At 40.4% G+C, this 17,641-nt stretch overlaps 1 protein-coding gene across 2 annotated transcripts in view; it reads right to left on the bottom strand.

Annotated features, from left to right (window-relative positions):
* The window catches only part of LOC128689515 (urocanate hydratase), a 296,064-nt gene that overhangs the window by 185,792 nt on the left and 92,631 nt on the right, over positions 1 to 17,641 (bottom strand). The gene's annotated exons all lie outside the window — the stretch shown is intronic.

Below are 17,641 nucleotides of genomic sequence, written 5' to 3'. Positions count from 1 at the left end.
ATATTTTGTGGAATCGTGTCTGAAATGGCGAATAAAGATTCTTCAAGACATTTACGTCTGCAAAATTTTTTGATAACTTGGTGAAAGCCACTGAATATCATTCAATGGTTGGTGGAGTTCCTGTACACCTGCTCTGTTCAAATTGTGGTTTCTGCATGCATTGACATGTTTATTAAGACATCTTTGCACTGTACGTGCAGTTTCATCGAAGTATATCTTGTCACAGTCACTGCAATGGATTGTGTTGACCGGTTCAGTACTTATGCTGAGGTCAGTGGTCACGTGTGGTCATACCTCTTCTGAGCTGTCTGGGTATTAGTGTGGGGTGTTACCGAGCACCATGGCTTGCTGTAGTGTTGTAGAATCTCAGGTTAAAGAGTTGAAGGAGGTTCTACTTCTCCAGGAGGAAAATGGGAGGCTGAAGCTTCGCCTAGATAGGTATGGGAGTGAGTGTGAGATAGTTGGTGCTGGTAAGGAGGAAATGGCTACCACCAGTGAGAATGGCAGCTGCTTTAAGTGGCTAGTGGTTCACAGTTCAGGAAGAAGGAAGATAAGGAGGGTCAATAAAGAAGATGTGAATATAGGAAATCGATTCTCTGTTCTCCAAGATGAGTGTACTTCAATGGCTAGTGAGGCTAAAGGTACCTCTGACTCCCCTGCTAATCAAGGTAAGAATATTCTGATTGTGGGAGACTCTCAGGTAAGATATATGGACTGTGCTTTTTGTAACAGAGATGGAAAAGTCAGTCAGACAGCGTGCCTCCCAGGAGCTGGTGATGGTGAAATAGTCAGCAGGTTGGATAATATTATGGCAGGTAATGGGAACAAGCCCATTATATGTCTTAGTGCTGGGGGTAATGACATTGGGAAGGACAGGAGAGAGGAGCTGCTGGATAAGAGATCCCTATCATATGTAGCATCTTGCCTAGAAGGGGAGTGGGCAATGAATGGATGTCTAGGGCAATTGGTATAAATTGCTGGCTAGACATGTACTGCAAGGAACTTGCAATCCCATTCATTGATAACTGGGACAAATTCTATGGCAAACATGATATGTATGCAAGGAATGGTGTTCATCTCTCTGAGGTTTGAGTGGTTACATTAGCCAATTCGATTGAGGGGGTAATTGATGACTTGTCTAAGACTTTAAACTGATAGATTATAGAGGTATGGGTGTTTGTGAGCAGCAATCAGGCTGCAGCATTATTGACTCACGAAATCATAATGACACGATTGCAAACAAACCATACCCCGGCTGGGTTTGTTTGCAATCGTGTCATTACGATTTCGTGAGTCATGTTGACGGCAGTGAAGGGACTTGAGCTAGAGTTCGTCACGGCCACGCTAGCTGGAGATTCGTCTGTAAAAACTTGCATTTGTGGTCACAGTGGTGCCTGTGCTAACCTTCCTATGGTGTAGAAATATACCTAGTTGGACGAATCTTATTGTGGCTAGCTGGTCTAGTGGCTAACGCGACGGGCTGGAGTTTTGAGACTCTCTGACCGCGGGTTCAATCCCAGCCGGGGTATGGTTTGCAGCATTATTGTTGGAAACTACAGATATTACTATGATATCTCAGGGATATGTTTGAAAGACATTCAAAATAAAGTTGCTAGTAAAGGCAAAGCAATTGATCAACGAAAAAAGAGAGATAGTAGAGGGCAACGAGTGACTAGCTCCCTTAAGGCTTACTATACAAAAAGTAAGATTCTAAGAAATAAAATATAGGAGCTAAGATTACTCGCTAGTGTAGGTAATATAGATATTATTGTTATAACTGAGACCTGGTTCAACTTGAAGGATAGAGAAATGCCTTCTGAATGCAGCATAAAGGGTTATAAACTATTCCACACTGATAGGGTCAACAGGAAGGGTGGTGGAGTAGCGATGTATGTCAGAGATAATTAAAATTGTTGTGCTAAATATGATATAAGATTAGAAACATCGAACACAGAATCTGTTTGGCTACAGTTTCTCGAGGGGTATGAAAAATTAATTTTGGGTGTGATTTATAGGCCCCCAAACCTTGATAGAGAGAGCAGTAAGCTGCTATGGGACGAAATTCATAAGGCATCTAGATATGAAAATGTTGTGTTAATGGGAGATTTTAACTTGAGACAAATTGATTGGAACAATTTGACAGGAAATCTTGAGTCTAGTGATTTTCTTGATACAGTTCAGGATTGCTTTTTAAAACAGTTTGTGACAGAATCAACTAGAGGAAACAATCTTCTTGACTTGGCTCTTGCCAACAAAGAATCACTAATTAATAATCTTGAGGTTAATGATGAGCTTGGGGAAAGTGATCACAAACCACTTAGTTTCAATATATTATGGAATTACCCAGTGAGCTGTAAATCAAGTCTCTGTCCCAGACTTCTGCTTGGCCAATTTCATGGGACTGAAAAATTACCTGGGTGGGCTAATTGGGATGATCTGACTATGGGTCAGGTATCTGGTGTTGGTTGCCAATATGACATTTTTCAGAGCATAGTTCTGGCTGTTCAGTCAACTTTTGTTCCGAGTAGGGAAATTAGATCTAACAAAAATGATCCCAAATGGATGAACAATGGCTAAAACACCTCATTGGTGAAAAGAGAGGCATATATAGGCATATCAAAAGAGGGGATGGGCAATTAAGAAGTCAATATATTCAATTAAAGAGAGTAGTAAAAAAAGCAAAAAGGGATTATGTGGCTACAGTCGCAAGGGATTCGAAGACTAACCCAAAAGGATTCTTTCGGGCATACAGAAGTAAGATTAGGGACAAGATAGGCCCACTTAAAAGTAACTCAGGTCAGATCACTGACAGTGATAAGGGTATGTGTGAAATTTTCAATACATACTTCCTCTCAGTTATTACCCAGGAAGATACTAGCGAAATTCCAGATGTAAATTATGTAGAACAGGACGAGGTGAATATATATGGATAGGGCTTTCTGCTTGAAGGACAGGAGTAGAAGACAGAGAGTTTGCTTTCCTGGGGCTGGGATGGAGGACATTGTTAGCCGGCTTGACAACATCATGAACGGTAATGGGATCAATCCCATCTTCTGCCTCAGTGCTGGAGGCAATGATGTAGGCAAGCGCAGAAGTGAGGACTTAGAAGGTTCAAGACAGCAATAGACATAATTAGGAAGAAGGGGGGCGCCCTGTTATATGTGGCATTTTGCCAAGAAGGGGTGTTGGTAATGAATGGTTGTCCAGAGCAATTGGTATTAATTGCTGGCTGGATAAACACTGTAAGGATAATGCAGTACCATTCATTGACAACTGGGACAACTTCTATGGCCGAAATGACATGCATGCCAGGGATGGGGTTCACTTATCCAGGGCAGGTGTGGGTTTTCTTGCTAGCTCAGTTGAGGGGGTTGTTAGGACTTTAAACTTGGATTAGGGTTAGAAATGATAAAAAATGAGTATGGATATATTGACTTATGCTCTGATATTAAGAATCTTAATAGTAACTGTCATGGAGTAACTCTGGGTAATGATAATTTCAGAAATTGTGTAATAACAAAGATGAATAGGAAAAATGTGCAGAAGTCGAAGTGCAAGAAATAAGATTAATGAACTGCGTTTAATAGCATGTGCTGGGAACTTCGATGTCATTGCATTAACTGAAAAGTGGTATGATTTAAAGAGTCGGGATATGACTGCTGAGTGTAATATTCAAGGGTTTAAGTTGTTCCATGTGGATAGATGTTTTGGGAAGGGGGGAGGAGTTGCATTTTATGTTCGAGAAAATATTAACTGTTGCATAAAAACAGGTATAAAAATAGATGGAACAGTAACAGAATCTGTTTGGGTAGAGTTTGAAGAAGGTAAAGAAAAGCTAATTCTAGGTGTAATATACCGATCTCCAGGCTTGGATCACGATAGAAGGGGACTTCTTTGGGACGAAATAGTTAGAACTTCTAGACACAATAACAAAGTGATTGTAGGGGATTTTAACTTTAGTCAAATAGACTGGAATTCTTTGACCGGTAATCTGGAGTCCAGTGACTTTATGGAAACAGTTCAAGACTGTTTTCTGAAGCAGTGTGTAACAGAGCCTACCTGGGGAAATAATTTGCTAGACCTAGTCTTGTCAAATAAGGAAACACTTTTTAATAATCAGGAGATCACTGAAGAGCTTGGCGCAAGTGATCACAAATCCATCACTTTTACCATTAACTGGGAATACAGGAATAATGATAATACAGTAAAAATCCCTGATTCTCGTTCTGCCGATTATAATGGACTTAGGGAACACCTGTCAAAACTTGACTGGGGTTATCTAGCTAATGATTCTATTGACGATGATCATACTTATGATTACGAAGGGATCTGCTTTTATGATTCTTTTCTAAATAATGTACACCGTGCTCAGAGTATATACATTCCCCAGAGAGAAATTAGACCTGATAATAAAGATCCCAAATGGGTTAACAGGAGGTTAAAGCATTTAATAGGGGAGAAAATGGAAATTTATAGGCGCATCAGAAGGGGAGAGGTTAACCTTACTGACCAATATGTTCAGCTTAAAAGAGAAGTAAAAAAGGGGGTTAGAAAGGCTAAACGTGACTATGAAATTAGAGTTGCTAATGAATCAAAGACTAATCCAAAGGGGTTCTTTCAAGTGTATAGGACGAAGGTGAAGGAAAAAGTACGACCTCTGAAAATTGGGAATGGACAGCTGATGGATAACGAACTGGAAATGTGTTCCATATTTAATGACTTTTTTTAAATTTTTACACAGGAAGACATAACTGAGATTCCAGAAATTAACAATTATTTAGTTCCTGATAAATTCAAATTGACTAATATTACTGTCACGAGGGACATGGTTATCAAACAGATAGACAAACTCAAAATAACCCCCCGGGCCCCGGATTTTTTCCGGTATAAAATCAAGATGGAATTTGTCAGCCATTAAAAAATGTTTCAATGTCCACCCTTCTGGTGTTGTGCCAGAGTTGTGGAAGATGGCCAATGTGGCTCCTATATTCAAATCAGGGGATAAGTCCACTCCTTCAAATTACCGTCCAATAAGCCTGACATCTATAGTTGGCAAATTACTAGAATCAATTATAGCTGACATTATCAGAAGTCACCTTGAAGAGCATAACTTGATAAATGAATCTCAGCATGGGTTTACGAGAGGTCGTTCCTGCCTGACAAACTTACTGGCGTTCTTCAGTAGAACATTTGAACATTAAGAGTCTCACAAGAGACTCTTAAGAAAAGTGGCAGCTCATGGTATAGGAGGTAAAGTTCTAGCATGGATAGAGGCATGGCTTACAAATAGAAAGCAGAGTTTCCATTAATGGGTTCAAATCAGAATGGGGCTTAGTTACTAGTGGCTTTCCACAAGGATCAGTTTTAGGCCCTCTCTTGTTCATAATTTACATTAATGTCCTTGATGAAGGGATTACGAGTGACATGAGCAAGTTTGCTGATGATACAAAGATAGGCCGTATGATTCATTCTGAGGAGGATAGCAATGAAATTAAGCCATGGCTCTATTTCTACGACTAAAAACACTCCTCTCCAGCACTATTCTTCGTCTGTCCCGTCTTCCCCGCTCATCCCATTTGGGATCTTACCTGAACTTTCGTTCGTTCGTTCGCTCACCCCAGGTAGATCTGTTTGTGAACAATAAAATGGTATATGTGTCTTACCTAACAGATCTGTTTGTGACTCGAAAATGCCCACTGTGTAGGCGAAACGTTGTCAACAAAGGATCACATTAAACTGCATATGTGTTCATGTTTCCTTAGATAGAAGTATCGGGAAGGGGGTGGGCTGGCATTGTATGCCCGAGATCGCTTGAACTGTTGCATAAAAAAGGGCATAAAATCTGAAATAACACATACAGAGTCTGTTTGGATAGAATTCTCAGAGCGACATGAAAAATTGATTTTAGGTGTGATATGCCGTCCCCCAAACTTAGATAGGGACCAAGGGAGACTACTATGGGAGGAAATTATTAAGGCCACAAGGCACGATAATGTAGTAATTCTAGGGGACTTCAACTTTGGTCTGATTGATTGGAATTTCATGACTGGGAATTTAGAATCTAACGATTTCTTAGAAGTAGTTCAGGATTTTTTTGGAAGCAGTTTGTGACAGAGCCTAAATGGGAAAATAACCTGCTTGATTTGAACATAAGAACATAAGAACATAAGAATGTAGGAACACTGCAGAAGGCCTACTGGCCCATACGAGGCAGGTCCTTATCAAAACGACATCTACCTAATGCTACCCAAGAAATAACTCCCGTACCCCATGACACCAATCAAACCCAGCCCCTCCCACTCATATATTTGTCCAATCTCTTCTTAAAGCTATACCCAAGGTCCTAGCCTCTATCACCCCACTGGGAAGACTGTTCCACGCATCTACAACTCTGTTAGAAAACCAGTACTTACCTATGTCCTTTCTAAATCTAAATTTATCCAACTTATATCCATTATTTCTGGTTCTTACCTGGTTCGACACCCTCAGTACTTTATTAATATCTCCCTTGTTTATGCCTGTCATCAACTTATACACTTCAATGATATCTCCCCTCATTCTACGCCTCTCCAGAGAGTGGAGATTTAAGGCTTTAAGTCTATCTTCATATGGGAGGTTCCTTACACAGTAAATCATTTGAGTCATTCTTCTCTGTATGTTCTCTAATGAGTCTATATCCATCCTGTAGTAAGGGGACCAAAACTGAGCAGCATTATCTAAATGAGGCCTCTCTAGTGATGAATAGAGCTGTAAAATAACTTTTGGACTTCTGTTACTTATACTTCTTGAGATAAATCCAAGTAATCTGTTGGCCTTGTTGAGCACACTAAGGCACTGCTGTCTTGGCTTTAGATTTCTGCTTACCATGACTCCCAAGTCCTTTACACATTCTGTATGATCAAGCTCTACTTCACCTAGATTATAGCTTCGATGGTTATTTTCATTACCAAGGGCAAGTACCTTACACTTATCCACATTGAACTTCATCTGCCATTTTACAGACCAAGACATTAATTTGTCCAAATCGTCGTGGAGTTCATTGATATCCTCCTCAGAGTGAATTATACTGCCTATCTTTGTATCATCAGCAAACTTATTCTTTATCGGCTAAGAAAACTGCGCTATGCCCAAAAAATCCACCAGTGCTTTGTGAGGGATGGAAAAATAGCAGTTAGGAAACAGCCCACTGGAAAGAGATACTTCATCTCCACAGAACATGACCTTAAAACATTCCTAAGTGAGGCTGGACTAACAGAATCACAGTAAAGTGCAGATAATACCCATAGTCCACCGTTAGTGTTATATTGTCATAAATTTGTGCCCCCCTAAAATTCTAATACTCCAACTACTTTTAATTGTCATTGTTGTACTCAACGACCATTCTACCTCATAGTCTTAATTGTATTAAATATCTACAGAATCTATCTCCTTTTTTACAACTTACCACATCACTGTTCCATCTTATTTTTTTATAAACTAACCATAACTTGTCTTCAGTAATTCTACCTCACTTTAAAAAATACTCAATTGCCCAATTTTATTCTAAATCCCTATTATTGCCCAATTTTACTTTAAACTATATTGATCAAACTTATTGTAAACTTCTTTTACTGACCATTTTTATTCCATACTTTTTTAACCTAGTATTTTCAACTACAACTTTTATATTATCCTGTCTACCATCTTACTAGCATATTATAACCAAGTCATTGCCATTTTTATTTTTATCAATTCTTTTTTATTATTATTATTATTTTGCTACCTTAATTTGTGTATTTTATCCTGTCAATTTAAATCTAATTACACTCTAATTCTTGTAAACAACTTATATAAGACCTTAGTGCAATTACAATTGAGAGTCTTGTTCCTTTATTATATTATTAGATTAATCACAGTTTTACTCTAGCTCATTCTAGCTCAATACATAGTCAATACCAAACTCACTATACTAGACCATAGTGCAATTACTAGTGAGAGACTGGTGCTATTTGTAATTTGTATTTTTATATTTTTAGACTAAAGTTGTTGTACTATAGCTCTTTCTAGCTCAATACATAGTCAATACCAAATTCACTATATTAGACCATAGCACAATTACTAGTGAGAGACTGGTGTTACTTTTAATTTGTATTTTTATATTATTAGATTAAATTCAGTTGTACCATAGCTCATTCTACCTCAAGACATAGTCAATACCAAATTCACTATATTAGACCATAGTGCAATTACTAGTGAGAGACTAGTGCTATTTTTAATTTGTACTTTTATATTATTATTTAAACCTATTGTACTTTAGCTCACTCTAGCTCAAAACATAGACTCCACAAAAGTCATTATTAGACCTTAGTGCAATTACAAGTGAGAGTCTTGTTCTATTTTTAATTTGTATTTTTATATTACTAGTTTATACCTAGTTGTACTTTAGTTCATTCCAGCACAACACACAGACAACATCAACTTCATTATGTGTAGTAGTGACTATACCCTACATGACCAAAATACTCTAGCTATATACTTGTCCAAACTTCCAACCACTACAGATATCAGTAGTAGAACTCAACACACAACTCAGGATATAAATAACCATAATTTTAAACCTAGAAGATGATTGATCACGTTGACCCTGATCTAAACCTCCATAACCTGACACCCAATCAAAACCTATTGGAAAGTAACTGCCTTTATTACACAGCATCACAAGCCACCACTATCCTAAACAATGCTAAAAGTCTATCAGTACTTAACTACAACATCAGGTCCTTAAGCAAACACTATGATGACCTCCTAGCACTCCTTGAATCACTAAAGACACCCTTCTCCTGCATTATTCTTACTGAGACCTGGCTTAAGTAAGACACAATAGATATCTACCCTCTACCAGGATACACAGCAATTCACAACTGCAGAACAAACCAAGTTGGGGGTGGTATTGCAATCTATTACTCTAACCAATTATCTTGTCTTAGCACCACTTGCTTTAGTGATGAATATGGGGAATACATTTTTTGCTAATTTTACTGTAAAAAACCTTAAGACGCCTATAACAATCGGTGCCATTTACCGGATACCTCACACAAACATCCCAAATTTCAGTGAGAAATTAAAGTCACTAATAACAAACAGACAAATGAATAAGCACCACCTTCTCTTAGCTGGAGACTTCAACATCAACCTTGGCTTACTAGATGATCAGCCTGTAACTGATTTCATCAACAATATGAACAACACACTTCTCATACCAACAATAACTAAACCAACCAGGCTCACTGAGACAAGTGCAACCATAATAGACCACATATGGACCAATATACTAGCCCCCCTTAAATCAGGGATAATCACAGATAGCACTACAGACCACTACCCTACCTTCCTCCTGACAAACATTAGAAAACCACCACTTGAATACAACAAAGTCTCATTTAGACTCCATGACGAGGCCTCAGTAAGGAAGTTCACAGCTGACCTAGAGACTGTTGATTGGCCTACAGAATTCTCCAAGGCCAATGGTATTGATGATTGGACAGACATCTTTCTTAACAAATTACTTAGACTATACAACAAACATTGTCCTATAAAAACAAAACAGATCACAAACAAACGGCTTGGTTGCCCATGGCTAACCAGCACCATTCTGAAATCCATTGACAAGAAACACCAATATGAAAAGCAATATAGACAGGGCTTAATACACAAAGATACTCTTAAACACTATTCATCAGCTCTCACCAAAGTAATAAAAAAAGCCAAACAACTATACTACTCCAGTAGATTTACAGACACTAGAGGAGATATAAAAAAGACCTGGAAAACACTCTCTCAGATTCTAGGGACCCACAAACTGAGAAAAACCAAGAATATTGTCCTAACTAAACCTAATGAAACACCACTACATCCCACTGACACAGCTAACAAGATAAACGACTTCTTCTCAAACATAGGATCTAATCTCGCCAGTAAAATCCCACATACCAATGCCCATGCCGGGGACTACCTAGATGGAAATTTCCCTAATTCCTTCTATCTTGCACCAACTGAGCCCACGGAAGTCATTGAGATCATAAAGTCACTTAAAAATAACTCGGGGAATCTGTCTCATGTCCCACCATTACTGTACAAGCGAGCGGCCCATGTCCTTTCGCATGCTATTTCATTACTTTTTAACAAGTCAATAGAGACTAGCACCTTCCCGAAACTACTCAAGATGGCAAGGGTTACACCAATACATAAAGGTGGTGACCCTACAGACTTAAACAACTATAGGCCAATATCTAACTTACCATTGCTATCCAAAATCTTTGAGAAACTCGTGCACAGGAGACTGTATTCATTTATAACGGCTCAAAACATACTCAACCCCTGCCAGTTTGGATTCAGGAAAAATAAAAGCACTAATGATGCAATCATAAAAATGCTAGATCTGCTTTACACAGCATTGGAAAATAAGGAATATCCACTAGGAATTTTTATTGACCTAAGAAAAGCTTTTGACACAATGAACCACGAAATCCTACTCCACAAACTTGACCACTACGGTATAAGAGGCCATGCGCTTGCTTATTTCAAATCTTACATTACTAATAGGTATCAGTACGTCACCATTAAAGACACAGCATCAGCAACACGGCCACTTGATACTGGAGTTCCGCAGGGAAGTGTCCTTGGTCCCCTGCTCTTCCTCATATACATCAATGACCTTCCAAACGTATCCCAACACCTGAAACCCATTCTCTTTGCTGATGACACGACTTATGTCATCTCTCACCCTAATCTTGCCACCCTCAACACCATTGTGAATGAGGAGCTGATTAAAATATCGACTTGGATGACAGCCAATAAACTTACGCTTAACACTGACAAAACTTACTATATTATGTTTGGTAGCAGAGCAGGAGATGCACAAATTAACATTAAGATTGACAACACTCTAATTACCAGAAATAATGGGGGAAAATTCCTAGGCTTATACCTTGACAACAACCTGAATTTCAGCACCCATATCCAGCATATATCTGGAGTTTATCTGGAGAGAGTTCCGGGGGTCAAAGCCCCCTCGGCCCGGTCTGTGACCAGGCCTCCTTAGGTCAGTGTCCAAGGATGCGACCCACACCAGTCGACTAACACCCAGGTACCCATTTTACTGATGGGGAACATAGACAACAGGTGGAAAGAAACACGTCCAATGTTTCTACTCTGGCTGGGAATCGAACCCAGGCCCTCACCGTGTGAAGCGAGAGCGTTAACCACCAGGCCACCATAGCCAAAAAAGTATCCAAAACGGTTGGGATCCTCTCCAAGATACTATACTACGTGCCGCAAAATGCCCTTCTCACACTATACCACTCACTTATTTATCCATACCTCACCTATGCTATTTGTGCATGGGGATCAACTGCAGCAACACACCTAAAGCCAATAATAACCCAACAAAAAGCTGCAGTAAGAATAATCACTAAATCCCATCCCTGGCAGCACACCCCCCCACTCTTCAAAGATCTAAACTTACTCCCAGTTCAGTACATCCACACTTACTACTGTGCAATCTATATCTACAGGGCCTTAAACTCTAATATCAACCTTGACCTAAAACGCTTTCTTGATAGTTGTGACAGAACCCACAGGCATAACACCAGAAACAAACATCTCTACGACATTCCCCGTGTCCGACTAAACCTTTACAAAAATTCAATGTATGTCAAAGGCCCTAAAATCTGGAATACCCTACCTGAGAACTCTAGAACTGCAGACACATTCATCACCTTCAAAACTACCATTAGAAAACATCTTATCTCCCTGATACACCCCGTCAACTAACTACACGAATACCACCTGGAGGTTCACACTTACACTCGCTCACTCATTTGACCATAAACAGAAATATTAATCTCAGTCTTAAAATAATGAATCCTGTGATACTCCAATACTGAAACTATATACTGTGCCAAAACAAAAGCATTCACATTGCTAAACTCACAAACTAGTATTTAGTCACTTAGCCATAATACCAACTTACCTCATAATTTGTAATATTTTACAATTAAGAATAAAACTAAGTATGCCCGAAATGCCTAGCCATGCTAAGCGTTCTAGTGGTACACTCTGTAATCACAATTTTACTACATGTAAACCAAACAATAACAAAATTTCTGTAAACTCAGCATTGTAATCCTTATAGAGAATAAACTTTGAATTTGAATTTGAATGTCACTCGTAATCCCTTCATCAAGGTCATTAATGTAAATTATGAACAAGAGAGGGCCTAAAACTGATCCTTGTGGAACGCCACTAGTGACTAATCCCCATTCAGATTTCACTCCATTAATGGTAACTCTCTGCTTTCTATTGGTAAGCCATGCCTCAATCCATGCTAGAACTTTACCTCCTATACCATGAGCTGCCACTTTTCTTAAGAGTCTCTTGTGAGGTACTCTATCGAAGGCTTTACTAAAATCCAAATAAACAATATCATATTCCTTATCACTGTCAACTGCCTCAAATGCTCTATTGAAGAACGTCAGTAAGTTTGTCAGGCAGGAACGACCTCTCGTGAATCCATGCTGAGATTCATTTATCAAGTTATGCTCTTGAAGGTGACTTCTGAACCACAGCAGAATCCCACCAATGAGAGCCCACCTCCAGCCACTCCCACAACCACCACGACCAACCAAGCTCTGCCATCCACTCCACCTTCCTCACCTCCACCACCGCCTTCTCCACCTTCCTCATCTCCTCCACCTACCCCACCACCCCTCAAGTACAGAGGAGTCACGTTCTACACCACGAAGCAATTCAGCAATGCAATGCCTCGCGAAGAACTCATTCAACGACTCCAAGACAACACTGCAAAATTCACCTGCCACGAAAGACCAATTACCCTCAAAGAGATAATACACCAACTCAACAACCACACATTTGATTCCACCTCCCCCATCAACGTGCTACACATCTCCAGAACAAGATTCAATGCAGTCAGCAGCGGATCATGTGCATAACCAACCACCACCAAGCTGAAGTTCCCCAGCACTTTGCTGTTTAGCTAAAGCTGGGGTGTGGCTCCAAAACGACCCTGTTTTCCTGGGCACCACCAGCCATCTCCTGCCGGGCACCTGAGTACCAGCCCTACTCTACCGACACTGATGCCACCAGCACATCTCGCTCCAACACAACTTCCTGCAGTAACTCTGCACATCATGCTCCAGAGTGGACGGGCCACTCACCTCTGCAACCCCACCTCCTACTCCACCCTCCCAACCTCTTCCATTTTTCCAGCCCTCCCCTCCCTCTTCCTTCCCATCCTCACCAACCCTCAGGTCAGAGAACCTTGAACCTTGAACCTTGAACCTTGGAATAACGAAGAGAGCTATCAGTATGACAGTTTTCTGAACACTATACATGCTTCCCAAAGGACATTTATCTCATATAAGGAAATTAGATCGAATAGAAATGACACCAAATGGATGAATAATAGGCTCAGGTATCTTTTAGGGCCATAATATGGCGAGAAATTATCGGGAATATTTCGATAATAATGAGTTACTCCTCTCCATGTCGTATTCTTTGGTCTTGTAATAGAAAACGGTGTTTTGAAGAGGATAATTACACTAGAACATCAATTTACTAAGAAATACACCCAAACAAACGCGATTTTCGCGATTTTTTTTTTTTTTTTTGAGACGGGGGCCGGCCGGCGCTCCAGGCCGATATCTCGCAAGTAACTTATTCACCTAAAGTCCATAATTCTTCCTTTATTACCTAATTAAATGGAATAATATTCACAGAAATTGTAGAATAATGATTTCTCTATTTTCCCCCATTTCATTTTTGGAAATATTCCAAATACTTTCGGAGTTATGTGGGAGTAAAGGGCAGATTTTTTTGCAACTTCGAGGAACTAACAAACTTTATTTTTTTGTGAAATAAAGATAAGTTATTTAGAGGGAAGATTCTGGGGTAAATTAGTATAAGTATTGTTCTCTCAGCACCAAGTGTCAAAACAACCTTACGTAGTCCCATATAAGAATAAATTTGGGCACAAGGGCATTTTCAGTAAATCAGTCTTTTCTCAGTTGTTGTTTGAGGTTATGGAAAATTTTATAGGGGTGATTACTTGTACATACCTCAACATTGCATGCATACGAGTAATCTCCTTGGGAGACAACAACTATATTGTTTACCGTAGTCACCCCGTGTAGACATGTGAGAAAACTTAACCACCTCTGGTGGCCCCTCGACCCTCACAATCTTATCCATATCTATCCGAGACCAGAATAAATTGGATAGCAACCTCAAGTATGGCGCTACTGATTATTTGTGGACTGTATAGATTATATTAGTTTAACTGAATGAAGGGGGGGGGGTAGGTTACACTTGGATACATCCATCAAGGAAAAACATTTGTATATAATCACACCACTTACCAGATATTCTCTGGTGGTCACTTGATGTAGCTGGATCACCCATAACCTATCCAATTAAAACATACCTAACTGGCCAGTATCAGTCTGCTATAACTAGAAAGGTTACTTAACTGTGGGTGATTGATGCTCATTATTTCCTCCATTCACCATCTCATTTCGATGTCCTGCTACACCGACACAGTTCTTATTCCAGCAGGACGAGGTATCCGTTGGTTTGTCCCGGTTTAGAAGTCGTGATTCCATAAAACTTTGCTATCCTCGGGACGAGAACCACGCGTTCACTCGGAGCAGGGCGATTTATTTCACTTCCCGCATTCTCTTAACTTAATGTTATTATCACTGATTACATTACCATTCACAAGACGATTTAACGTTTCATAATTATTATACACATTAGAGGACACTCCATTAAGATCTGAGACCGATGAGTGATGATTAACTCACGGGGTAATTTCCCCTGGACACATTCCATGGTGGCGCACCTGTCACCCCCGGTCCTACTATTATCCACTCATTTTACTACTGTATTACAGTGGTCAGGTAAATCATGTTCCCTCACTCTTCATCAGGAACAGTTACGACACTTCCTATTAGGAAGTGAGGCCTATGTTAATCCTTAGGCCGCTGTGAATGCCAATTTCCTGATCCCATGTTTTCACAGCCTCCTCACTACATTCAAAACACTGCTGCCCACCCATGCCCTGAGTCGACCTGTCCCCCCCGCACATCCGTGCAGGCGCAGGGCGAACCCGGTTGGTTCTATTCAAAATACAAATACATTTTGACCCAAATCAGCACATTAAACACTTATTAGGCACTATAGCTTCGGAAATTAAATAATTTCCCCAGAGGTATATTTTTGATAAATATTTTCAAGAAATAGTGAAAACAATTTGTCTTGTGCACCAAAATTGGAGGAAATCGGACAGTAAACAAAAGAGCTACAAAATTTGCTCTAGCGCTCCCTTAACCCAGCAGTGAAGGCGATCGTGGGACAGATATTGAGAAGAGAAATTCAGGCTCTTCTATTGGGACTCTGGTGGAGTGAGTATGAAGGACGGGACAGGCAAAGATTAGCGCTAGAAAGGAGTGTAAAATTGAGCCATGTCTTAACCCTAAAGCTAAGACGAAAGCGGGTCAGAGAAGGTACCTGTCAGAGAATCCAAGGTTATTTGTAAATAGGGTTAGGAGCAGGATCATGCAAGGAGTAGAAAAGGTTGTGTTGGTTTGAGGGTCTGCGAATGTCTTCGTCAAGGAGAGAGGTCCAGTAGTCATGTCATGTCTCAAGTTTGCCTATCTGTCTGTCACTGAGCGTCTTCCAGTACAGATTCAGCGCAGGGATGTCTAATTGGGCATGGAGAGATTCGCTTGTGGCGAAGTCTTCCCATCTGACATCAAGCACCCAGTGCAGCGCCTTGTTCTGGACATGCTGCAGTTTAAGTAAGTTCGTTTTAGCTGCAAGAGAGAGGGCTAGAGGAGAGTAAGTTATCAGAGGACGTATTAGGGATTTGTAGAGGTGTAGTTTGGTGCGTTGGGAGGCATGTTTCAGCTTGTAGAGGCCCGCAAGGGCCTTACTAGCTATTGCACGTCTTGAGTGAATGTGTCCGTGTAAGAGAGGAAGAAAGTCAAGATTAACGCCAAGGACAGTGACAGATTGTGTGATGGGGATGTAAGTGCGGGTGTCAGCTGTTCTGAGCTCGACAGGTAATGGAGGATCACGTTTCCTGTAGTTAAAATATGTAATGCTGGATTTAGCTGCATTGGTTTTGATCCTCCATTTTTGTTCCCAGGTGGCTATCCTGACGACCTCATTTTGTGTTTTGTGTGTGAGTGCATCTGTATTGGCTAGTGATGTCTGCATAGGCTAGTGTGATGGAGTTTTGGTATACAGGCGTTGGAATGTCGTTAATGTATAAAATGTAAAGGGTAGGGGAGAGGACAGATCCCTGGGGTACTCCAGCATTTAGTGTGAAGTAGTCAGAGTAACAGCCTTGGAATTTTATTCTCATGGTACGGCCATCTAGGAAGTTGCAGAGGAGTTTACGAGTAGTGAGAGGCAGGTTGAAGTTAGTGCAGAGTTTGTACTTGAGCCCTTCGTGCCAGACAGTGTCAAAAGCTTTTTCAACGTCTTTTGCAACCAGGGCTGTCCTGTTTCTTTGATTTGTGTTTATGTGGATGTAGTTGAGAATGATGTTAATGGCATCCTGTGTGGATCTGTGTGTTCTGAAGCCAAACTGGCCATCAGGAAGTAGAGAGTTGTGTTCCAGGTATCTGCGAAGGCGATGATTGATGAGTTTTTCAAAGAGTTTTCCTAAAGTTTCGAGGAGGCTGATAGAGCGATAGTTTCTAGGATCAGAGTGGTCTTTTTTTGGTTTAGGAAGGAGAATAGCAGTAGCAGCTTTGAAGAGGGAAGGGAAGTATCCAGAGGCAAGGGAGGCATTGAGGAGGTTTGTGTAGGCAGTAATGATAGAGTCAAGAAGGTGTTTTAGGATAATATGGTTTAGGCCAGAGGCACCAGGAGCCTTGGGAGGAAGGTGTCTGAGGAGTGTTTTAATGTCTGTGTTGGTGAAAGGAGTGTCGAGTTCTTGGGAGGAGGTGAGAGTGTCTAGATGTATGTGGCTATCTGGTGTTGTTTCTTGTGTGTGTGCAGTGTTCCAGTGTTCTATGTTCTGAATGTGTTGAATAACGTTAGGGTGAGGTAGGTGAGGATGGAAGATGTTCTCCCAGATGTGTTTGAAGATGTTGGTAGCAGCCTGTGGGTCTGAGATGTGTGTGTTGTTGTGGGTAATGTGTTTGAATTTGTCGGTGGGAGTTGTGCCTCTGAGTTTTTTGATAAAGTTCCAGAAGGCTTTAGTGTTTTTAATACGCTGTTTGTCTGCTTGTTGTATGAGTTGTGACCAGTGATTGTTGTGGTCTTCGTCTAGGCTGTGTGAAATGTTGTTTCTGAGGTAAGTGTGATCTAATCGGACTTGATTAAATCTATGTGTGTTGTAGAGGAAGCGGGTGTGGTAGCAGATAATTAGTCTTCTTGTTCTGATTGAGGGTTTGAAGGAATAACGAGTGGTGTGAGTTTTCTTTGGTATTGCTGTGTTGACTGCTTGTGTAATGGTGTCTTGGATGAGATCAAGTTGAGTATTGATGTCAGAGATAGGTTTGTTGTTGTAGTCTTAGGTGAGGTTAATATTGTCTATGTGTTATTTGAAAGCATCCCAGTCAACGTTCTTGTA

Source organism: Cherax quadricarinatus, chromosome 18, assembly GCF_038502225.1.
Source record: "Cherax quadricarinatus isolate ZL_2023a chromosome 18, ASM3850222v1, whole genome shotgun sequence".
Taxonomy (NCBI): Eukaryota; Metazoa; Arthropoda; class Malacostraca; order Decapoda; family Parastacidae; genus Cherax; species Cherax quadricarinatus.
Note: the sequence above shows the minus strand (reverse complement) of the source record. Positions and strands in the feature narration are given on the sequence as shown.